The 25,102-nt window shown below is 40.1% G+C and overlaps 1 protein-coding gene across 1 annotated transcript in view; it reads left to right on the top strand.

The window, feature by feature from the left end:
* EXOC4 (exocyst complex component 4) overlaps positions 1 to 25,102 on the top strand; it is a 722,132-nt gene that overhangs the window by 390,067 nt on the left and 306,963 nt on the right. The window lies entirely within an intron of this gene.

Consider the following 25,102-nt stretch of genomic DNA (forward strand, 5'->3'; position numbering starts at 1 on the left):
CGCTGTCTTCACAGTCACGTGCATTGAAATCAGTAAAAAATGTGTGTAATCCTGTGTCTGTCCAGAAAGTCACACTGAACTCTTCAGTAACCCCTAAAAGAGAAGGCCTATAAAAAAAGTGGTTTTTTTGTTTTGTTTTGGGTTGGTTTTTTTTTTTTTTTTTTTTGTATTAGAAGAAGAAAGAATCAGGATAGGAAAGTACAGATGGGGTTTCAGGGAAGGCTTTAGAGAAGAGATTATTGCTGAGGAAAGTTTCAGTGGGTGTGCCCAGATCATGTTGGGTTGTTCAAGGCTGAAAAGAAAAAGTAAGTGGTTCTCACAGGGTGACCACTGCCCCAGTACCATCTCATTCCCCCGGGAAGTTGTTAGAAATGCAAACTCTCAGTCCCACCCAGACCTATGAAATCAGAAACACTGAAGGTCAGGCCCTCCAGTTTGCATTTTTGCAAATCCTTACAGGTGATCCTGATATGTGGTCAATTTTGAGGACCACTGTAAATGCTCAGAAGGTGAGAACATGGCTTACTTCCAGAATTTGAATATTAGGGGCGCCTGGGTGGCTCAGTTGAGAATCTGCTTCTCCCTCTCCCCACCTCCAGCTCATGTTCTGTCTTGGTCTCTCTCTCTCTCAAATAAATATATAAAATCTTAAAAAAAAGAAGAAAAGAATTTGAGTATTATTTTCACTTCTCTCCTTGCAACCAGAAGGAATAGAGTTGTGTCTTCATCACACCTAGCTTGCTTGTCTCTGCTTCAGTAGTATTTGGGAGAGAAGCAGTTGAAGATATATTCTCTTTTTGTTTGTTTTTAGGTAAGAAAGTAGACTTTGTGGGTAGTAAGAGTCAACATTTTACGTCAAGAGTTGAGCTTCTTTCCAATATTATTTAATGGGTGTGTCAAAACCAACCTATTAACAGCTTAAGTCTTTGTTGATAGTAGTTAAACTGATAGTGACAGCAACTTTTCTAGTCATCAGTATCAATGACGTCCATTAAGTGTCTCCACATTTTACAAGTTTGACGGGCAATTCTAGAAGTATCTGAATTATGCTTATCTGAAGAGCTATGTTTGCGTGCATCAAATCCTGTTAAAATAAAAGCCAAAGGACTTTTCATTTATTTCATTTATTATACTAAAATGTGGCAGTAGTAAGGATTGCTTGAAATACTATTGTCTTAAATGAAGATTAACATGTAAACGTGGTTGGTGTATTCTCCACATTTCAGAGGTTATTTGAACTATTTCTCGAGACATTAAAAAACAAGATGTGGTACTGATCGTGGAGCATTAAATGTTCTACATTGTAAATGTAGAACAAATTGATAGTCCCCCTTAAATTTTAGTCTTTTTTTCCTTCATAATCTCTTGGGTTTTTTATTGTTGTTGTAGTTGACACCGAAGTGACATAATGTACTGAGTTCTTGAAATTAACTGCTTTTGAACAGCACATTAATCCCCCCTCTCCTTTTTACTGTGTTTCTATTATATTTGTCACAATTTTATTTTACTTGTTTACATGTCAGCCTCCCTTTTTAGACCCTGAAAGCAGGAAGTCTTGTCGGTGTCCCATGCCCACCCAGAACATTCTTACCGGCTTCTTTTTTCCTTTTTAAATGATACCACAAATGGCTGTGTCAATCAGTCGCATGCAATGTATCCATTTAATAGAGATTTATTAACCACCAACTGTGTGTGTTTACTGTTTTAGGAAATTTGTTCTCAGCATTGGTCTGGAATTGGCTGCATCAGAGTTAGTACCTAGGGAACATTAAGAACAGGCCACGTTTCTGGGCTGTATCCCTCCTCATTCCTATGCTACAGGTGAGAGCCTGGGACCTGGGAGGATAGAATCTGAAAGCTCCCAGTGTTAGTTCTAATGTGCCCTTAGGGCTGAATGATAAAGACTTGGTCTTTACTAGACTTCTTCCTTATCTTTTGTCATTGTCTTTGCTTGTGTTTTTGTTTATCTTTGTTCTCATTCAGAGAAGCAAACTGGAAGGGGTGCCTGGGTGGCTTAGTCCTTAAGCATCTGCCTTTGGCTCAGGTCATAATCCTGAGGTCTTGGGAAGGACCCCCTCATCAGGCTCCCTGCTCAGGGGGCAGCTTGATTCTCCCTCTCCCATTCGTCCTGCTTGTGTTCCCTCTCTCACTGTGTCTATGTCTTAATAAGTAAAATCTTAAAAAAAAAAAAAAAAAAAGACTCCAGCTCTTGATTTCAGCCCAGGTCATGATCTCAGGGTCCTGAGATTGGGCCCCATGCCGGGCTCCATGCTCACTGGGGAGTCTCCCGGTCCCATTCCCTCTGTTCCTCTCCCTACTTGTGTGCACACACATGCTCTCTCTCTCTCTCAAGTAAATAAATTAAAAAATCTTTTAAAAAAAAGTGAACTGGAAGTAAAATGGGGAGATGATGGCTTATTTTAATGCTGAAGGAAGAGGAAGGCACTTTAACACATAATTTTATTTAACTGTTACAGTTCTTCTGTGAAGTAAATACTATTACTCTCATTTTTTTCCATAAGACATTTTAGTTCCATACGACATTTTTTCCCCATAAAACATAAAAAAATCTTACACAAGGTCACACATGTAATTAGTGCTACAGTATGGTTGAAAACCCAGCGCTGTGCAACTCAGGAGCCCACATTCTTTTCCCCTAATATGCCCAGCCGTGCTGTAAAATGGAAATCAGCTGTTTTAAAAGCGTCCTGTGCTAAACTGGATTTGTGTTCAGTTTTAAGAACAACAACAACAACAACAACAAAAAAACCCACAAATAAGTTGATGCTTCATTTAAACAAGCTCAAATGCTCCATGAGGAAAAAAAGATTAAATGGATTTTATATTTGTGGCCTTTGAATTTATTCCCCTATCGTCTCCCCCCCCCACCAATCGATGCCTTTCCATGAAAAAAAAAAAAGCCTTTGGCTATTTTTTTTTATTTGTTGTATATAGTTTTAAGTAGCGATTTCATTTTCGAGTTGAGACTATTAAGCTTAAAGAAGATGCATGAGGGTCTTGTACCACTTTATTTTTTAGCCCTGTAGATTCTGTATCTCTTAAACTGACAGAAATAGCTACCAACATTTAGCGGGCATGTTAGTCCGTACCAGGATCTCATGCCTGGTTTTTTATTTCTGTAAAGTACGTTGTCTATTATTTTTCACTCACAGTGGTTTTTGAGGCCATTCATTTAGATTTTGCATAGAACTTTCAAGTTTGGAGGCTGATGGTAAATTTATATGTTGTTGTCATGTGTCTGTAATATGGAAATTAAAAATAGAGTCCTTATAGGGGCATCTGGGTGACTCAGTCAGTTAAGCATCTGTCTTCGGCTCCGATCATGATCCCAGGGACCTGGGATTGAGCCCCACATCGGGCTCCCTGCTCAGAGGGGAGCCTGCTTCTCCCTCTCCCTCTCCCTCTGCCTGCCCTGCTGCTCCTCCTGCTTGCGTGTGCTCTCTCTCTCTCTCACTCTGTCAAATAAATAAATAAAATCTTTACCAAAAATTAAATAAGTAGGGTCCTGATAATAAATTAGTCAGTAAGAGTAGGCTTGTGCTTTACCATTTGATGGCATGCATCTGTTATTTCTTATAAAACTATGCACTAACCTTGAGATAGCTTTTGAAAAGTACTGTTACTATTAATTAGTATCAACATTCGCCTTTTTAGAACTGCACTGATACGATATAAATGTTTGCAAGTATGAAATTACAACACACTTTAAAGAGACTAGTGTGAACTGTATTTACAAAGGGGTATGTTTACATTTACTTAGACTGTTGAAAGTTTCATATTCTTAAACTCTTCTGTGTCTTTGGGATGCCCTTCACCTTACCCCTCGAGCAAATTGATGATCACCTCTCAGTTCCATTCCTCTGCAGAGTTTGGTTAGCCAGACCCTTTTTATGCTCAATCAGTGAATAGGCTGAATCATTTCCTGTAGTGATTTATCCGAGAGTGTGTCTTCTTTACTACTGTGAGCTCCTTCACGCAAGGGCCATCTCTAGGAGCTCCAGCAGAGTCTAAAACGTTGCATATTCTCTGAATGTTTGATTTTGGTTTACTGAGTAAAGTTTATTATTTGCCGCTGCAGTGGGAAAATGTGCTAGAGCAACTGATTTTGCATTATTGGTTGTGGGGTCTATATTAAGACTCTTATTTTTAGGAAAACTGAGGTCCAGAGTAGCTAAAAAGCTTGCTCCAGGCATATAGAAGATTCCTTAAATTTAGTCTGACACTATGTTCATTTGTCTTTCAATCTTATATACTTCTCAGTAAGCCAGCATTTGCCAAACTATGTTCCATGAGACACTCATGCCGCAGGAAATGTAACTAGAGTCATGGACAGTAAGGGAAAAGATAGCATTTAGCAGGGTGGGGCGGGGGGTGGTGGTGGTAAGCCCTTGGTTAAATAAAATATAATAGATTTTTTTCACTCCAGGACTTTTCTGAGCTATAATGTGCTGAAGTACAGAGTGCCAGAAAGATTGATAAAGCAGGCCATATTTTCCAAACTCATGTGTTAACCCCCTCTTTAAATTTATTCTTCTCTGGAGAGACAATTTTTTTTTCAAAAGATACAATTTAGAGAAGCTGTACTAAATGAATTCTGTATGATGTTGATTCAAGTTCTTTATATCAAAGTCATCTTGACTTTGTGTGTGAACAAAAGAAATTGAAAGATACTGGTTGTGGACTCTTTTCCTGGATTTGTCTCTGATGTACTCTGTGAGTTTTGACAAATTCCAAAAGTGCAGGAAATTGTTTCCCTTTATTCATTGATAAAGGGGTTATCTGGGGAGACGCGTGGTCAAATACTCAACCTTGGAATTCGTGATTTTGAGCCTGTAGTCTGTTGGTTTGCTAATAGGTCGTAGTCAAAGGGTGTATGTCAGATAGTATTATAACAAGTAACAATGGACAATCCACAGTCATTTATTTTACTCAATGTACATTTTGTTGCCTGAAGTAGGTTGGCTTGGTAATTGTTTTTTATACGGAGACTTAGTTATCTAATGTGGTCCAAGGAACATTGCAGGGACCACTCTCTGTTATAGTTTGTTAGTTAATAAAGGGAAAAAAACCAGAGCCCTTCTCTGCTATTAAATGCTAACTTAATAGTATCTGTTTTCAGAAAATTTAACTTGATCAAATTCAAATCCTAGGCTTAATATGAATTAAAGTTTAATTATAAGAGGGCAATTAGAGGTAGTTGTAATTTCAGACGGAAACCTCTGCAAGCTAATAGAGATTGTGGATTTGGGGAGAGAAGCCACAGCACTGGTTGTAAAAAGAAAGAACCCATTAGTGTCCAGGATACTCAGTATAAGGGAATATTACTGCCATCACTATGTGGAATTCATGATGGTAGAAGGGACAATTGAGTTCTTATAGTTTCCTCAAGGGACTAAGTAACTTAATTTGGTTAAATGTAGTCTGGAAAAAAAATCCACACAAAATAAACATTGTGAATTTGAGAATGAGAATACCAGGCCTATTTGAATTTAAAAAGAAGGGGGAGCTCCAGCTGTGAATTAGTTTGGAAGAGGCATAACCACCTGACAGGAGATTCCATTTTCTACCATGATGACTTTGGACAGCTCTCTCTCTACATTTACATAAAAGGAAGTGGACTATAATTCTAGGATTCTAAGCTAGGAATGTAGAAGAAAGTAGAGTAAACATGTCTCTGCAACTGATTTTTTAGTTGACATGTTGGAAATATAGAAGGACTGATTTTTTAATTTTTTTCACTGAACATTACAGATTTGATCATCTAATTGAATTTTATCCTTAAAAATATGTATTTATTTATTTTTAAAGATTTTATTTATTTAGAGAATGAACAGGAAAGAGAGCACAAGAAGGGTCTGAGGGAGAAGGAAGCAGACTCCCTGCAGAGCAGGGAATCCCGAGGTAGGGCTGGATCCCAGGACCCTGATATCATGACCTTAGCCAAAGGCAGATGCTTAACTGACTGAGCTACCCAGGCTCACCATTAAATATTTTTTTGATATAAAAAATGCCACCCATGCTCCAGTTTTTTCCTCTACCTCTTTTTTATTTTTTATTTTATTTTTAATTTTTTATTTAAATTCAATATAATTAACATATAGTATATTATTAGTTTCAGGGGTAGAATTCAGTGATTCATCAGTTGCATATGATACCCAGTGCTCATTACATCAAGTGCCCTCCTTAATGCCCATCACCCCGTTACCCTATCCCCTCCTACCTCCCCTCCAACAACCCTCAGTTTGTTTCCTGTAGTTACGAGTCTTATGGTTTGCCTCCCTGTTTTTATCTTACTTTATTTTTCCTTCCCTTCCAAACAGGTTTCTTTTTTTTTTTAATCTTCCTTTGGAATTACCTTAGAGTAAATTTAAGGACCCAAGAATTAAGTACAATTACTTTATATATTACTATATATTTTTATATATACTCACATGTATTTTTTGTGAATGTATGTACACATATTTTTGTAACATCAGATGAAAGTACCCAATGTGTTTACTTCTTCATGCATTAGACTGAGGTTTAAATGATTTATGGTCCAAAAAATCTTTACTAGACAAAAGATATGTCATCATTTCATTTTTTTTAAGGCATTTCCTGAAGTAGAATATTTTTAACAGTGGCAGCAGCTCTGAGGCAAATGTCTTACATCCATAGGCAAGTATTTTGGAAAGACTGCTACTGGGATGTTTATATTATATATGTTTATTAAAAATAGCAATTATAGCATATTCTTACCTGGTGAAAAAAAACAGAAAGGACCAGATAAGCAGGAGATTTGAGAATACAAATGTGGAGATGTATATCAGTGAAAATAACCAGTATCTAAAACTTGCAAGTGGTATTCCACCAAAGGTTAAAAAACACCTAGAAGGTGGTAATTTTCCAAGTTGAATTTTTCTGAGTAATTGAAATTAAAATGTAGTCCTAGACTTCAGAAATTTTCCGTTATTCAAATAGCTCTTACACAGCTTCAAAAAGATCTGTGCAGAATATAATAGGATTGCATAATTCACGGTTTGTGATAGGATAATCTGAATTGGAGTTGAGTTGAAGCATATTACCTTAAAGATTTTAATGAAATTGAATATTAATACAACTAAACAAGATCCACCAGATCAAAAGCTAACAATCAGATTGTTTTAGGTACTATTAAAGAGCTTGCTTCCACGGGGGCTGCGCTCTGCCAATTACACATGTGATTTGTGTATTATATTTTCTATGAGACAGCATTTAGCCAGAAGTTCCGCTGCATTTATAGAGTTTTAGAAATGATGAAAGCTTTTTTTAAGATAAAAGTGTAGTATTCACTTGGCCTTTCTGCTAAAGTGTGAATGGACTTCCCTCCCAACTAGTTTAAATTGTCACTTGTCTGATCACCATGTGTATGTAAGCATGCAGGTTCGTGTGTGTGAAAAATTACACGTGTATACCTTTTTATTTTATTAGTTCCATTTGCCTCAATATTATTAAATTATTATGATGAACACATCTAGTTAAATTGTTTCCAGCATGGTACCTTCCTTCTCCTTTGTAAGAATTTACAAATTTGGTTTATCAGTTTACAAATGCCTACTGCAATGGTGACAGACAGACATACGTATATTTATATTTACATTTATACACATGTACAAACTCCTAAGTCAACACTGGACATAACTTTTGGTTGACTAATAAATGTGTAGATCAGCACTCTCCCAAAGACATTTATGAGTCACATTTAAAAAAAAAATAAAGAAAAGGGGTGCCTGGGTGGCTCAGTCGTTAAGCGTCTGCCTTTGGCTCAGGGCCTGATCCCAGGGTCCTGGGATCGAGCCCCACATTGGGCTCCCTGCTCTGCTGGGAGCCTGCTCCTTCCTCTCCCACTCCCCCTGCCTGTGTTCCCTCTCACTGGCTCTCTCTCTCTCTGTCAAATAAATAAATAAAATCTTTAAAAAATAAAGAAAAGGTTGAAATAAATTTAATAGTGTATTTTATTTCACCCACTACATCCAAAATGTCATTTTGTTCATCTTAAAAAATGGAACTGGCAGTTATTTTCCCAGCAAAAATGCATTTATTTGGGAATAGCAGAGGATTGCAGTCAGGGAGAACTGTGGGAAAACCATAGGCAATTCTGGACAACAAAGGAGAGGTATAGAGAAAAGGGGTCGTCTGGAAGGCTGTTACAAACAAAAAGTACGTTGGAGTAAACTGGGAGTTCCAAGTACAGTTGTTTTTTCGTTGGTGGAGTTGGGCCTATCTCTCATTGGCTAAGCTGTTGCTAGGGCAAAGGAAAGCCCTTCTTCTTCCTGCTGAGATAGTAAAGAAGTGTCTTTGCCCAAGGCACTTCTCTTCCAGTTGGGTCTGCAATTGATGAATGGTAGGGCGTGAGTGCATCCCCTGCCGGCCTCTTTTCTAAATGAGATTTCCTGGTATTAATTTTCCACAATTTCAACTTGTAAATAATATAGAAATGATAAGATAGTTTACATTCTGGTTTTCATACTAAATCTTAGAAACCCAATATGTATTTTATACTTGGAGCACATGTCAGTTTGGGCAAGCCACATTGGAAGTGCTCAACAGCTGCATGTGGCTTGTGGCTCCTGTATGGACAGCACGGGGCTGGGTGTTTATCCTCAGTGTGTCCACCCAGCGTGAGCTGCAAGAAGGATGGGGATTTCGAAAATAATGAAATGAGGATGAAATCAGTGATCCTTTAACAGCTTCTGCAGTAATCACTGCTTCTTTACTATAGAAAGTTCAAAAAACAAAACAAAACAAAACAAAACGACCACAGGGTAGGGGAAAAAAAAAAGGAAAGAAAAGAGAGCTTTCTAAATATATGTGGACACAAAGACTATCTGCCAAAGAGCTGCCTGAATTATTTTTCTTTGTTTGCTGATAGAAGCCACATTTTTCAAATTCAAAATAGGGATAAGGACCACAGAAATTTCCATTCCTTGCAGATTTCCTTCTCATGTTGAGGAAGAAAAGCCTGCCTACCTCCTAGTTGCCAGCAGCCTGCAGAGATGGGAAGCTCTCATTAGCATCCCTATTGTGGAGGGCAGGGACCTGAGCTGCTCTGAGGGGAGGGGCCTTTACTTGAGTAATTTGCTTCTCAAAAGAGATTGCACATGGCAGTTTGTGCACCTGCTGTAGCTCAGCCCCAATTAATATGGATGTGAAGGGGGTGGCCTTGTCCCTAGAAAGGGCTGCTTAAGCAACAAATTTATTTCTCACCCTTGTGGAGGCTGGTAGTCCAAGGTCACCATGGTGCCGGCACACTCAGGTTCTGGTGAGTTCCCTGTTCTTGGTTTACAGATGGCCACCTTCTCATCTTGTCCTCACAGGGTGGAGAGAGGAAGCATTGATGTCTCTTCCTCTTCTTAAAAGAGCCCTAATTCCATCAGGAGGCACCACACCCATGACCTTCTGTAAATTTAATTACCACCCTAAGAACCCCCCCCTCCAAATACCATCCCCCTGGAGGTTAGAGCGTCATCATATGAATTCTGGCAGGACACAAACACTGAGTCCATCACAGAGGGACTGCTTTCATATCTCAAGTGTGCTCTTACACTATTTAATGTGTACATACTCACTGGCCTTTACTACATGTTTTTTTTTTTTTTAACCAACGTAAAATTGAGGCTAGAGACTCATTTAGCATATAATTAATTGTCAGTTGCTTTGAAGGATTTACATTGAAGCCTTTACTGGTAAAATAATAGAAATCAACTTACACCAGTGATTAGTTAATAAAATGACCAAAAAAAAAAAAACCATTGTTAAATAGAAACAGAGAAAAATAAAGTTGATGATAAAATATCAATTAATTTGATTTACAGTTTCCTATTTTAAAGTAGATTATAGAAGGGACACCTGGGTGGCTCAGTTGGTTAAGTGTCTGCCTTTGGCTCAGGTCACGATCCCAGGACCCTGGGATCCAGCCCCATGTTGGGCTACCTGCTCTAGTGGTGAGCCTGCTTCTCTCTTTCCCTCTGTCTGCCACTCCCACTGCTTGTGCTCTCTTACTCTGTCTCTCTCTCTCTGGCAAATAAATAAATAAATAAAATCTTTTAAAAACAAAGTAGATTATAGAAATTTGTAATTTTTTTCCTCATCTTTCAAATGCTTATTTCTTTTCTTTTTTTTTTTTTTTTAAGATTTTATTTATTTATTTGACAGAGAGAGACAGCCAGCAAGAGAGGGAACACAAGCAGGGGGAGTGGGAGAGGGAGAAGCAGGCTCCCAGCAGAGCAGGGAGCCCGATGCGGGGCTCGATCCCAGGACCCTGGGATCATGCCCTGAGCCGAAGGCAGACATTTAACGACTGAGCCACCCAGGCGCCCCTCAAATGCTTATTTCTGAAAAATATGTTACCATTTTTGTTTCTGACAGATACAAGGATTTGAAATTTTGAAAATCTGAAATTCTGGTTATCTTAAGTGATAACGGACAATTACTTAGATAATGGAATAATAAAAATGATAATTGAATTTTTCATGGTGTTTTATAGTTCATTTTATTTATAAAATGCTTTTTTGAAATCCTCGAGATAGAACCTAATAAAACCCCTCAGACTCAGAGAATTCTGGGGACAAGGCCACCCAGCTGTCCACCAAGGTAAATCCTGCTTCTGACTTAGAGACCCCCTAGTTCTCCTATTAGAATGCAGCAGAATCTCCTGATTTATAAGAATCGTAGGAGAAAGAAGACAAAAAAGTAGAATATGTGGTCATTACAGGAAAAGGAATTCTTCATAAGTGACTTGCAAACTGAAATGAATGATGAGTTTGAGGCAGTGTAATCACACACTCTAATTGCGTTGTTGATGTTGAGTTTGGGAAAGAACAAATATTCTGGTTCATATTGATTGAAAGGGTTAGGTAACTTACTGAGTCCTAATAAAAGAATTTCTGCATCACTGAAAAAGAGGATCTGACTTTAATTGACATTGTTTCGAGGAGAAAGGCAGCCAGTGTGTTGCTTCATTTATTCATGAAATACTTACTGAGCATTTATTCCGTTCTGGAGAACAAAGAAAGAATGTCTGCCATCATGGAGCTTGAATTCTGGTGGGAGAGAAGTTTCGATTTCATGGCAGGCACTGTGCTGGGTACTTGATATCCTCTCAGATGTGCTATGGCAACCTCTGGCATTGTCGTATTTCCAATTTAAAGATGAAAAAAACTTAGTGTCAGTAAGTTGCTCAATATAACACAGCCAGTAAGCACCAGGAATGGTAATTAAACCTTGTTCTGTGTGGCCTCTTTACCACATAGTTCCACTACTATACCGTCTCCCAGGTCACCCCCTTTATGAGAATACTTTTCCAAATGTCAGCATTTAATAATGTTAGAACCTCTAGGTTTGCTCATCACTCACTTGTTTTTTTTTCAAAGCAGTCATTTTGTAGTATTGGGCTTAGCTGTGTTCTTCAAAAGAAATTACATGTGATATGTGTAGTCTGATTCGGTAGCACAGATGACTGCTTCCCCTCAGAAACAACAGGAAGATTCTTAATGGGCGCTATCTTCAAAATGTGATTCTGGTAAGCAGTTGCCTCTTTAATAGTGTAGTCTGTGTAATAGCAAAGGACAGCCAATTATAATCAGGCACTGTCTGCCAAGGTTGACTTTGGTGGGGGTGCTAGAGAAATATATAGATTTTCTGAAGGAATCGAAGGCAGGAGGTGACATCAAGAGGAAAAAAAAAAAAGATTAAAAAAGAAGCAAGGCAGTTTCCCGCATCCTGATCAGCTCTAGTGAAATCTTTTGCAAACTGATGGTCAGCAGCAGCTTGTCGCTGGGCTCTGCCCTAGCAGGTTAGAGTTGGCACCTGCCAGGTGGTACGTATAGTCCTCCTGTTTCTCATCAGATTAAGGTTTTGATTACATGTGGCCCCAGGGAGGGGAAAGAATCATACTTAGACTGTGTTAGGCCAAATCCCAGACTAGGAGCTGGGGGAGGACATTCTTCATTGGCTCAGTGCACTTAGCATTATTTTTAAGATTTCCTTTGATGGAGTCATCACTACCATCATTGGTTTTCTTTTCTTTTCTTTTCTTTTCTTTTCTTTTCTTTTCTTTTCTTTTCTTTTCCTTTAAGATTTTATATATTTATTAGACAGAGAGAGACACAGCGAGAGAGGGAACACCAGCAGAGGGAGTGGGAGAGGGAGAAGCAGGCTTCCTGCTCAGCGGGAGCTTAATCCCAGGGGTTTATAATCCCAGGACCCTGGGATCATGACCTGAGCTGAAGGCAGGCCCTTAACTGACTGAACCACCCAGGCGCCCCATCATTGGTTTTCTATTCCCTTTTCAGGGCAATGTGAGATCCTAGTGTCCTGGTGAAGAGCTGTGGCTCTGTAGCTCAATGGCCTTAGTGCCACTCTCTTCCTAGCTGTGGAACCTTCGGCAGATGACTAAGTTCTCTCTGTCTCTGTTTCCTCATCTGTAAAATGGGTTTAGCAGTCGAACTTACTTGATAGGATTTGCGTGAGTGAAGCACTTAAACCAGTACCTACTTTGCCCATGGTAAATGCTGCCGGTATTAGGGACTGTTAGTATGATTGTTGTTACCATTACGGACATCTCATCATGCTACACTTAAATTGGTCACCATTGATTTCTTAGCATCAAATGGCAGGTGAACAAGAACATTTACTTTTCGATTCCCAGTACCTCACCTATGAATGCTGACAAATTTGTATCAGCCATGGGAGACCTTGTGAATTTAATAAAACAATGCATGGAGTAGCAGTCAGGCATCGAGGACACAATGTGTGGTATTTTAGTCCGTTGAAGCTGCTATAATGAAAATACCATAGACTGGGTGTCAGACAACAGCAGTTTGCGTCTCATAGTTCTGGAGGCTGGAAGTCCAAGATCAAGGTGCTGGCAGGTCTGTGTCTGGTGAGGACCTGTTTCCTGATCTGCAGGCGCCCACTCTCTTGCTGTATCTTCACATGGCCTAGAGAGGTCGTCTCTCTCATGACTCGTGATGGCACTCATCTCCTTCATGAAGGCTCAACCTTCGTGACCTAATTACTTCCTAAGGTCCCCACTTCCAAATACCATCACATTGGGACTTCAACATATGTTTAGGGGGACATAGCATTCAGTCCATAGCACTTGGGAGGAAGCGCAGCAGAAACCACATGGGCAACGCTGAGGCTCCTGTCTCAGGTTGGAGTCGACCTTGGGAAGATGCTCATCTCCTCTGCGTCTGATCTCCTAGGGGCCCGCCTGTGACTCCCCTCTCGCTCACACCCCTGGGTCAGTGCAGCTGCTGTGGCTCATATTGTCTATGGGGATTTCTCAGTGCTGAGATGATTTGGACGTGGAAACCAGTTGGGATATAGATCGCTAGTTGCAGGTATGAAATGCTACTATATGAGACCTGTTGTCTAACCTCAACTATTTTTACTGGGCAGTCAAAGAAGCATATTTCAGGGCAGCTGCTCCTCATTTCTGTTTTCTTTGTTTTACTTTGACGCTATTACCATGTGTTTTTTATTTTCTTTTTTATAAGTAATCCTAAATCAGGTAACAATGTCATGTTAGCCTTTAAATTCAGCTCTGTCAGGCTTTTAGCAACAACAAAAATCAAAGAAGAAGAAGGAGGAGGAGAAGAAAGGAAAGGAAAAGGCGTCACCACCAGCCTATGAAACATTTTACAGAGTGAACGCCAGACAGGGATACATTAAGCACACTATTGGTCAAGTGGAGTCCAGTGGATGCCACGCCATCCCCGTAGACAACAGCAGTAGAAAATAAGCTGTATCATTTTTTACTGACTTGTTCTTTTGGTGATTGAGGCATTTCATTGCACAACCAGGAAAATAATAGGTTATATTCACAATGAGAGAAGTTTAACAAATGCTCAGTCATTCACCTACATCATCACTGTCGTTGGCAAGAGCTTTACTATATGATATTGATGCCCTGCTTCTTTCTTATTGCCGTATTCTTTTCAGATTCAGTCTCTCTGCAGTGGGCCACTAAACATTTCAATTTGCTACCTGGGGAGCTGGATTGCAATGTTCAGGCTGAAATGAGAGAGAAATGGATTTAGTGAAACTCAAAGTAGAGAGTTTCATGGATTTTTGAAGAAGGATGCACAAACTGAAACCCACAGATAAAATACACGTGATCACTTTTGAGTGTCTCAGAGAAGTACATTGTATTAAGCAACTCATGGATGTTTATAGGGAAAATGGACTCCACTAGATACTGACCAAGACCCCCTGCATTTTGAGGAACACAGACTCCGCTGGCCTGGGCTCTGCTTGCTGATACTCAGTGCCGTTGTACTAGCCCTTGAGTTCTCCTAACACTATGCTCGTTGAGGTGCTCTTTTTTTTTTTTTTTAAGATTTTATTTATTTATTTGACAGAGAGACACAGCAAGAGAGGGAACACAAGCAGGGGGAGTGGGAAAGGAAGGAGCAGTTTCCCAGCGGAGCAGGGAGCCTGATGCAGGGCTCGATCCCAGAACCCTGGGATCAGGCCCTGAGCCGAAGGCAGACACTTAACGACTGAGCCACCCAGGCATCCCTCGTTGAGGTGCTCTTAAGGGAGCTTAACTACTAAAGAAGATGGAAGTCCAAATTATTTTCTGCCCCAATCAGACTGAAAGGAAGGATTTTTATTCCAGAATTGGAAGAGAGGTGTTCTCTCCTTTGCAGTTTTATAGGAAGATAACCTGAAGACGAGCTGACCATGGAGGAGTGAGGAGCCAAGAGAATCACAGACAATTGGAGCGAGAGCCTTGATTTTACCACTCCTGAAGCCCTCACCACCTTTGGGACTTACTGTTGTATGAGACAATAGATTGTCTTGCTGGTGCCACTGGAAGAATGCTGGTGGATGGATCACCTTGGATGTTTCTGTTCCATAGTCTGTTGTATATCCCCATATATGGTGTCATTTTAGAAAACAATCCAGTAAGTTACTGAGCCTCATCCCCATTTTAACAGAGTGGAAATGAAGGATTTAGTGGTGAAGTGACTTGTCTAAGGCTCAGCCAGGATTAAAGTTCCTCATCTTTGGAATCCAGCTCTAGCTGCCTTCCCATTCATATCATAATCACTGTCATAATTTGAAAATGCTGCCGGACTATAAAGGAATAAATAATACCAAGCCTCTATTCTGTCACTGCATGAGTTTGAGAAAGACATCCTATCTCTGGGCCTCATTTTTCTCTTCCATGTAATGGAGATCAACAGACACACCCTATTCTTTTCTTTTTTTTTTAATAAACCTGATTCCATTAATGTGTTTTCTCCATGTTTGTCTTATCTTTTCTCAAAAGCATCATAATTTTCACAAAAAAAGCAACAGTTTCTTGCCAGGTTGTGTAAATAGAGGAAAGCTAGAAGGCAGAGGATAGCAATTGTGGGTAGCTTTGTACTGAGCATGCCAGGCCAGTTATTTGGAGACTTCAGGGGTCTCATTGTCCTCTTATTTCTTGCTGCTGGCACCGCACGCTCCCAGTTGGAAGTGATCTTTCTTCGCCTGACTGTAGATGACAAAAACGGATCTAGTCTGTGACTCGTTTCCCTGCTGACCCTGAAGTAGCCATGAAAATCTTTAATGTTTTCCAGTGACTGGGGGGAAACAGTGGAGCAGTAATATTGGGATTTCAACCAATGGGAGAGATCCCAGGTTAAAGATTAAAAGTAAAAGAATAACTTAGAATCTTAAACATAAAGGCCCCTATACTTTGAGTGAATTTAGGGTCTTAAAAATTTCTTTGGCCTATTCCTGTTCTTCTTCTCTATTTTTCTCTTAATTCCTATGCTGCTGCTTAGGGACTTTCTGTCCTAATTAACCGTGATGAATTCAAAGATGGCCCCTTCTGCATTTTGTGTGTTGTTTCACCAGACATTGCTTGTTTGTCTTCTCTTCACTATTAGGGGCATTTGGAGCAGGGAGGAGAGGTGAGGAGAGTACCAGGGTGCCAGAGCCTTTAATTATTTTATTTGGGACAGAGGGGTATTTGTGGTATAGACACATGAAACTGGGCAGGTTACTTCTTGTGGCAACTCTTAGTCTTACTCTAGAAAGCGTATTTCTTCATAGGGAAGTTACTGTCAAATAGCCATATTATTTCTGTTCAAATCGGGATCGCCATTTATAGGTAAAGGAATTAGCAATTAGCTTTAGAGTTACGTAGAAGGCATACCGTATCCCAATCAGGACTTTTTTTTCTTAAAAATATAGGTAGGTTCTCAAAGACACTGTTAGACTACTACCTTCAGAGAGGTTTGTCTTAGCATTGATCCTTATCAAATAGTCTTTTTCTTGAAGCATTCCATTCATTCATTGATTTATTCAGCAGATATTTTTTGAATACTTCCTGTGTGCAGAGCACTGCTAAGTGCTGGAGACAGAGCCATGAAAAAGTTCGCGTGGGACTCCACCTTTAAGAGGCTTTCAGTATGGCGGGAGGAGTGAATTGAACAAGTGGTTGCAAGGGCTTGTTAGAGAGCTGGAAAACCTGTGTATGGAAGAGGCTCTTCTGTGAATACAACCTTTTTATAAACATGGGCTTAGAGAATTTTGAGAGAGGAGAGCACTGCTTTGGAAGGATCTGTGAGAGAAGTCCTCCCTCATCATCGTGGAAATAGGCATCTTTCACATCCGGCCTTGCCTGTTAGACTTGAAGACTTGAAGTGATTTTTAATATAGATCTGGTCTCTTGCCATGAAATATAAAAATACCCCGTGATTAGAGCTTTCTTCTAAAGTATTTTTGTGTAATTAAAGAGGTTTTTTTGTTTTTTTTCTTACATTAGTTTTAGAAAATGTTCTTTAAAAGTAGATTTCTTCATTTGACAATATTTCACACCAGATCTGTGTTCCTTAGACTCAGATATAAATAAACAATAAATTATTTTTTAATTCATTTTAAGTTTTTTTTTAGGTTTGAAAGCAAGTAATTCTAATATATTCAGATTTATCTGTTTAAAAAAAGAAGAAGAAGAAGAAAGAAAAAGAGGCCCAGACCAAGAGGAATTGTTAGAGCTTCTGAAAGATTCACTACTCTTTCTTACTCTTTCAGGTGGCTAATGCCAAAGAATGAAATCAGTAAGGTTGCCCTTTTCTGTAGAACTCGAGGTGAATAACTGGTAAAAGAACTTTTGAAAATTAAGTGAGCTTTGTAATTTTATAAGTGATAGAAATCATCTCCTTTTAAATTAGCATTATTCATTTAATAACTAAAGAGTTGGTATATTTCTTTCATTCAGTTGTAGAAGTTTTCTCCTTTTTAGTCTGGTTCATTCTCCAAGGCCCAACAGAATTGTGAGTGTTCTGTCCGTGGGTGCCCCCTTCTTCCCCACACCCCCATCTGTGAAGCTCTCCATGGTCATCTCTCCACTCCCCTCCATAGTTCTGTGTGATTTTATTATAATAACATATACCATCTTTCTGTCATGTTAGGAATTCCTTGTGTCAGGACAGTGTTATTGTAAACCCAGTGCCCAACACAGGGCTCAGGATATACTAGGTGCTCATATATGTGTGATGAGTGGATGAAATGTGGCCCTCTGAAGAACAAAATTCTTGTACACATACAGCCAGCAAATTTACCTTAAATGCTTGTGTGTACAGGGGTGCCACCCAGTCTGTTGAACGTGCTAAATATAGAGGGGGTCCCTCCCTTACGTTTGGAAAGCTTAAAATTTCAATGGAATCTAAATGCGTATTTGTGGAAAAGATGCCTTAAATACTAATGATATATAGCAAAGATATGCTTTGTTGAGATGCCAAAGGATAGCCTTTGCTATAGTTTAGAGGCTCAAGGATCTCCCTTCACTAAGGAGAATCAGGAACTTTTCCATAGAAGAAATGGGATTTTAGCTCAACCCTGAAAGAGTGGGTAAGATGTATGCCCAAAGGCACCATGGTTGGTGGTTTTGTCCATTAGGTTCCATCCTGTTCTCAAGGCAAAGACTGACCGCACAACCTGACCCAGCATGAGTTACGGAATAGATTTTACTAGGGAAAAGAAGAACTGACACAGCTAAGTCAGCAAGACAGAAGAAGGCACAGTTCCCCCAATTCTCCATCTTCCCACAGAGAAGTACACTGGGGCTTCTGCTCTGCTGAGCCTGCAGAGTGGGTTTGAATTCCCCTGATATTCTGCCTTACCATCCGGCAAGAATGAGAAAGCATCCTTGTCATTGAGGGAATCCTTGGGCTGCTTAGATCCAAGCAGTTCAACTTGGTGTCCCAGGTGCCTACAGAAGTTGTCTGGGAATGTCAGCTGCTTAGTACCTAGATGCATTCAGACCCACGGGAAGTCCCAGTCTCCTCTTCTGAAGGACGAAGCCGCCAGTGCTGTGGATAACTGACCCTGAGAACAGTCCCTTCTGCTGGGAAAAAGGTGTGCACTTGCTCTAGCCTAGTTTGTTGTCCAGGCAACACTGAGTGAGCTCTGGGGGTCACCACCAGATAATCCTGCTTATTGCCCTCCAGTGGTCGAGAGTTTGGGCCCTAGAAATAGAGACCTTAATTCAAATCCTAGCTCGCCCTCTTGCTGGCTCTGTCACTGTAAATCCTTCACCTCTCTAAGCTTCAGTATTCTGAAATCTGAAATTAGAATAATAATTCATTCTTCGTAGGAGTATAGTGAGGACTAAATAAAACAGACATTATCACCTAGTAAATGTTCAGTGAACATAACCATGAAGGAAGGATAATGATTCTCCAAGAAAGGGAATAGTGAGAATGTTTGCATGAGAGCGGGCATGTTCCGGGGACAGCAAATGGACCAGTTTTGTCAGGGTAAAGGCTCATTTTGGGGAAAATAGGACTGGATTTGTGGTGGGCCCTTAATGCAAGACTAAAGAGTCATCTTCCAGTCTGTTTGGAGCCATTGAAGATTTTCTTGTCAAAACATGACATGTAGAGGAATTTTTCAGAAAAATAATATGGTGGTAGGCACTCCAGGTATATTAAAAGGTAAAGAAACTGAAAGCAGGAAGACCTTGTAGGCTAAAAATAATTTATTTTCCAGGAAGCTGTGGATTTGAGTTGCTTGAACTCTGACTTCCGTTCAGTCTGCCATTAGCCTTCATCCAGTTCGTTACAATCTTAGTTGCAGCTGCTTTCAGACTTGTGTCCAGCTGCTTTATTCTTCACTGTGTGCACAGCTTGAGGCTTAGCATTGTAAAGACAGTTTAAAAAATGATTTTTAATAAGGTATAGTAACAAAAATACCGTAAAGCTATAAATGTGTGTGTGTGTGTGTGTGTGTGTGTGTGTGTGTGTGTGTATGACGTTTCTCTGATGTGGATTTTGATGATTTCTCATTAAACTGAATTGACAGAAACTTAGAAGCAGTTCTACCCCCCTTTCAAGAAATAAATATTTTTATATTTAATAAAATAGGAGCCTGGGTGGCTCAGTCGGTTAAGCATCCATCCGACTCTTGATTTTGGCTCAGGTCATCATCTCAGGGTCATGAGATCAAGCCCGCTTCCGGCTCTGCCCTGAGCATGGAGCCTGCTTAAGATTCTGTCTTTCTCGGGCATCTGGGTGGCTCAGTAAGTTAAGCGTCTGCGTTCAGCTCAGGTCTTGATCCCAGGGTCCTGTAATCAAGTCCTGCATCAGGCTTACTGCTCAGCGGGAAATCTGCTTCTCCCTCTACCTAACCCCTTTGCTGGTAATCCCTCTCTCAAGCTCTCTCTCTCAAATAAACAAATAAAATCTTAAAAAAAAAAAAAGAAAAAGATTCTGTCTCTCTCCCTCTCTCTCTGTCCCTACATGGATGGATGGATGGATGAATTGATGGGTTGCAAGGCAGTCCAGAATTAATGGCCTTTTCCCTACTGCATTATAATAGATTGTGTACAATTGTGTAATGTGTCTCCCACCATCACCTCCACTGAACCGTGGCCTCTTGGGGCAAAGATGGTGCCTCTATTCTCAGTGTATCCCCAGTTCCTAGCTTATGCTTAGAGTAGTCTTTCATTATTTCTTGAATAAGCAAATCTATCCCTGAAATAAGGTTAAACATGGGATTTTGAGAGAGTACCTTACCAATAAAGGGTTGTGTTCTGAGCCTTGGGCTACTTAAGATCTCTGAGCCTTAGTTTCCTTATCTGTAAAAATGTGTATAACACCTGTTTTCCTACTAAATGATAGTGAAAATATAATAAAAATACTTCAGAATTATAATTAAATCTGGAGGTTATTGTTTCATGAGTGTTGCCTTCAAAGCACCACCAATAAGGAAACACCATTTTTTTAATGTTTTTTTTATTATGTTAGTCACCATACAGTACATCCCTGGTTTCTGATGTAAAGTTCGATGATTCATTAGTTGCGTATAACACCCAGTGCACCATGCAATACGTGCCTTTCTTACTACCCATCACCGGCCTATCCCATTCCCCCACCCCCCTCCCCTCTGAAGCCCTCAGTTTGTTTCTCAGAGTCCATAGTCTTTCATGCTTCATTCCCCCTTCTGATTTTTTTGACCTTAAAAATCTCACAGTCAGTTAATTCACCAGCAAAATGGGTTTATTCAAGAATAGCAGAGGAATTGCAGTTAGAGACATGCACACTGTGAGAAACCATAGGCAAATCTGGAGAACAAAGGAGAGGAGCTTGCTTGCGTAAAGCAAAGGGAGTGATTGGAAAGGGGTTGCCTTGATTAAGAGTCCATTGGAGGAGACCAGGAGTGGTGGCTTCTCTTCTGCTGAGTAGTGATGGCTTCTCATTGGCTGGAGCTGTTGCTGGGCAGGGAGGAAATCTTTTTTCCTCTTAAGGTTCTTCTTATTGAAGAATGCAAAGGACATGTGTGCCTGTTGGGGGTCTACAGTTGACAACAGGTGGTAGTGTATGAAAGATCCCCTCAGAGCCTCCCAACTCCGTTTCAAGTGAGGTTTCATTTTCACAACTTTCACAAGCAAACCGGTCAACCTTAGAATGTTTTTTGAAGTCATTTTCTTACTCATGTAAAACAAAAAGAAATAGTTACTTAGGGGATATCTCATGCTGTAAGGTTTCTAGAAATTTCTGGCAGTGTAGTAAGTTTTCCTTCCTCAGTTCTTTACTGTTAAAATATCAGAGAAAAAATCCCAAAACTTTTAAGAGAGACAGAACAATATTTTGCCTAACTTGCTGATACTGACAGCAGCCCAGCTGTGGTGTTTAGCAAACAGTAATGTTCCCATGGTAGATAAGCAGAACGTAGACCACTTGGAGACGGAGAAAAATTAACATTCCAGCAAGGGGACAGATAACTTGAGATTGACTTGACTGCTTTTTGAAATGAGCCACCTCAGAAATGGAGGACTGTTATTCATGGCTTACATGTATCTGTTAATTTTAAGGAGAAATAATTTGGGGCTAAAATAGAACTTCTTAGTAGTAAATAGGACCCTTCAGTTTTCCTACAATATGTGTAACCAAGTTTGATGTTACAGTTGTCATTTTGCTCTATTCCTTTTGCCTCTGGTAGACTTGTCCTTACATTTACTGTCTCTGTCCAATTAAGGGAGAAATGGAGAACTTGAAATTCAGAGACCTCCTTCTTTTTGTCACTAAATTAATGGACTGGCTCTGGTTTTGGGTGAAGATGAGAAAATGTGGCTGTTCATTTCCATTTTTTTTTCATTACGACTAAGAAAAACATTCGGCATTTTGTCCATTTATCAGCAGCGACATCACCTTGCAGTTTACGATCTTCCATACTCTTAGGAGCTTATTATAAAGAAAAGTACTTTGAAACATCATCAAGCATACATTCTGAGTGTTACCTATTTGGGATTCACGGAGTATCCTTAGGGAAAGAGCCAGGAATCAAAACTGATAATTGGAACCATTAATAAGATAGAGAATTTCCTCTCATATGGAGGCAGTGTGGTGTGGCAAAAAAAATATGTTTGGACGTCAAGAGGTCTCATTCCTATTCCTGATATTGTTACTATGTCAGGACCAGATTTTTTCACAGTAGACATAGGTCATTGTAAGATTCAGGGAAATAAAAATGAAGATGTAATGTGACGCTGAATGTTAAGATGAAGTTTTAGAACCTTTGTAGTCAACCAAAAGCACCAGGTCTTTTTCGTGACCTCCTAGTGAGTCAGGTGTCTCTTTTACATGGAAGCACTGGACAGGTATGGACATGGTAAGAAGATGTTGGCTGGGAGACAGTTTTCCATGGGTTTCTTGTGTTTCTTCATGTCTTGTGAACAGAAGAGCACGACACTGTCGACTTTTGCTGTGGACTGCCGTCTCGGTGGTGGTGGTTCGGTGAACAGCCTTGCAGCGAGAAAAAATGTCTCCTTTCTGGAGCAAAGGACAGGTTTCTTTGCCATCCAGTATCATAAAAATACTGCCTCGCTATAGGGAGCGAAGATTGAGCAGCTTTGCTTACAGCCCGTTATAAATGTCATTCATAAAGTGTCATTCATTACCTGACCCATGTCATGGGGCTCTGTGGGAAGTAGGTCTCAAGGAACCAGAGCAAGGAAATAATGGTACTCTGGCTACTATTATTGCTGCAAGTAGTAAAATGCCCTTTGTCTTTGGGGTGACTGGGTGGCTCAGTCGTTAAGCATCTGCCTTCCGTTCGGCATGATCCCAGGGTGCTGGGATCGAGCTCCGCGTCGGGCTCCTCTGCTGGGAGCCTGCTTCTTCCTCTCCTACTCCCCCTGCTTGTGTTCCCTCTCTCACTGGCTGTTCCTCTCTCTCTCTCTCTCTGTCAAATGAATAAATCTTTAAAAAAAAAAAAATGTCCTTTGTCTCTGACCCAGGGGACTGATTGTTTTTTGTTTTGGGTTTTTTTTTTTTTTTTTTCCTGCCAGCATTCTCAAAACTGTGGCAGACTAACTTGTTAGCTTGCAAGTCGGGTAAAAACTCAGACCCTTCACAGTTCTTGACAGAGTCGAGTTTGAATGTACTGACTTTGAAGGAAGGCACATAGGTGAAGTGACGCATCCTAGGCAGTTGGCAACTGCATGTAAGTGCTGGCATGCCTACGTTCTGACAAGAAGATGTCAGAACTCAAGATATAAAATGTAACTTTAAGATTTCTTGCTAAACAGGGGCACCTGGGTGGCTCAGTTGGTTTAGTGTCTGACTCTTGATTTCCGCTCAGGTCGTATCTCAGGGCTGTGGGTTCAAGCTTGCTTCAGGCTCCGTGCTGGGCTTGGAGCCTGCTTGAGAGTATCTCTCCCTCTCCGTCTGTTTGTCCCCCTGACTCATGCTTGTGAGCTCTGTCTCTCTAAGGAAGGAAGGAAGGAAGGAGGGAGGGAGGGAGGGAGGGAAGGAAGGAAGGAAGGAAGGAAGAAAGAAAAAAAGATTTCTTGCTAAACAGACCTTATCTACTACCACATTTAGGACTTACCTTAAAACCATTGTTTCATTACAGTGAAATGTTGGAAATCTACGGATAAGGCTCTTGGATTTTGAAAGTTAAAGATCCAACACTAGAGAAGACTAGTTCTGGCTACACATATTCAGGTGCTTTACCTGAGTTCATTAAATTATGTTGCTCTTGCATTTACCTAGGGTTCAGGGGAAATCAGAGGCTCTTTAAATGGAGAAAAATAGTTAATTTCTTTCCCCTGTAGAAAATAATCAAGATTCTGCAGACTGAGAAATGTTAAAGAAGAAATGTATCCTTTTTACAAGGAAAGGCAAACTGGCTATTGTTAAGCTAGGCTTTGGGCAATTACATGTCTCTATCAGTAGCCAATTTGGAAACATTATTGAAACTTTCGGTCTTTGGTATAATATAACTGGTGCAGTAAGCAGGAGTGATAACCGTTAGGCACTTCAGCTTAAATTCTAGGCAGTTTAAAGGTCATCGGGAAAGGGAGAATAATCCATTAATTTTTACTAGAGTGTTCATTTAAGCGTCTTCGGTGAAAATCAGTGTAAAATTTCCCAGCCATTCAAAATGCAAAGTGGTGTATAATATCACTACTCCAAACTGCCCTAAATTGTTGAATTTTTAAACAAGCAGGCTTTGAGTTATGCCCTTACCACAGAAATTTGGCTTCTCAGATTGGATTATTGCTATATGGTTGCAATAGCAAGAAAAATAAATTTATGTCAGTCTGAATTCTACCTCTGCATTTATTATTTAAGCTGCTTTTAACCTTTTCCTAGGTCAGTGATCATCTCATGGATTTGCTGTTAATCGTATGCCTCAGAGGAGAAAAATTCCTTTCTTTATGAGTATTATTTATAAATTAAATGTTACTTCTCCATTTACATTAGTAATCTTAAATTATTTACCTGCTTTGGAATGCATATGTTACAAATTTGCCAAATGAAAGCTGTCAGATGGGTGCATATATTTGTGCTACCCCTCTGTTACCCATTAAAGGAGCTGGTTTGGGAAAAATACGAAGTATTCAGAAGGGCAAAAAAGAGGTCAGGTGATCTGTATCAAAGTCAGCCTTGCTACCCCTGGTACCAGCTGACCTCCTGGCAGTTTCCCCCAACCTTGAGCTGTTGCGTTAACCGTTCTGCCTCCTATGTGTTTTCTTCATTAAATCCTCAGTGGAGTCTTCGGGGTGGAGAAAGAGAACACTGTCTAAGAGAAATAGCGTCTCCCCGCTAGGCAGCAGTATGACAGCACCTCTTGACTTGATCGTGAATAATACCTTGAGTTACTAAAGAAGTTTAACTTTTTGTCCATGAAGACTTACTCAACATTAAATGTGAAGCCCTGAGTTATATAAACAAAAAATCTTACACGTCATTGCTGGGCATGTCAATCTAAATTATGTGACTCCGAAATCCCATTATCAGGATGAGTAAGTCACCTCAGGCTGGCAGCTCTGGCAATGGCAAAGTTGCCCTCGGGCTGGTAAATTTGGTCTCAGGCCTTGGGCGGCTAGATCAGGGCTGGTTTTTCCAAGCTGGTATTTCCAGTCTTACACCCTGTCTTGTCCAATAACTTGAGACAGAAAGGACTCAATTGGAGCTGTTGAGAAATTTTCACTTCATCAGTTACTCCACAGTCAACGGAAAGATCTCAGACTGAGCTTTGGTGGGGAGTAAAAGACAACATTTTAAACCCACATCTGGAAGATAGGTTAGCAAGGTAGACTTCAAAACAGAAC

The sequence above is a fragment of the Ailuropoda melanoleuca genome, chromosome 1 (genome assembly GCF_002007445.2).
Source record: "Ailuropoda melanoleuca isolate Jingjing chromosome 1, ASM200744v2, whole genome shotgun sequence".
Taxonomy (NCBI): Eukaryota; Metazoa; Chordata; class Mammalia; order Carnivora; family Ursidae; genus Ailuropoda; species Ailuropoda melanoleuca.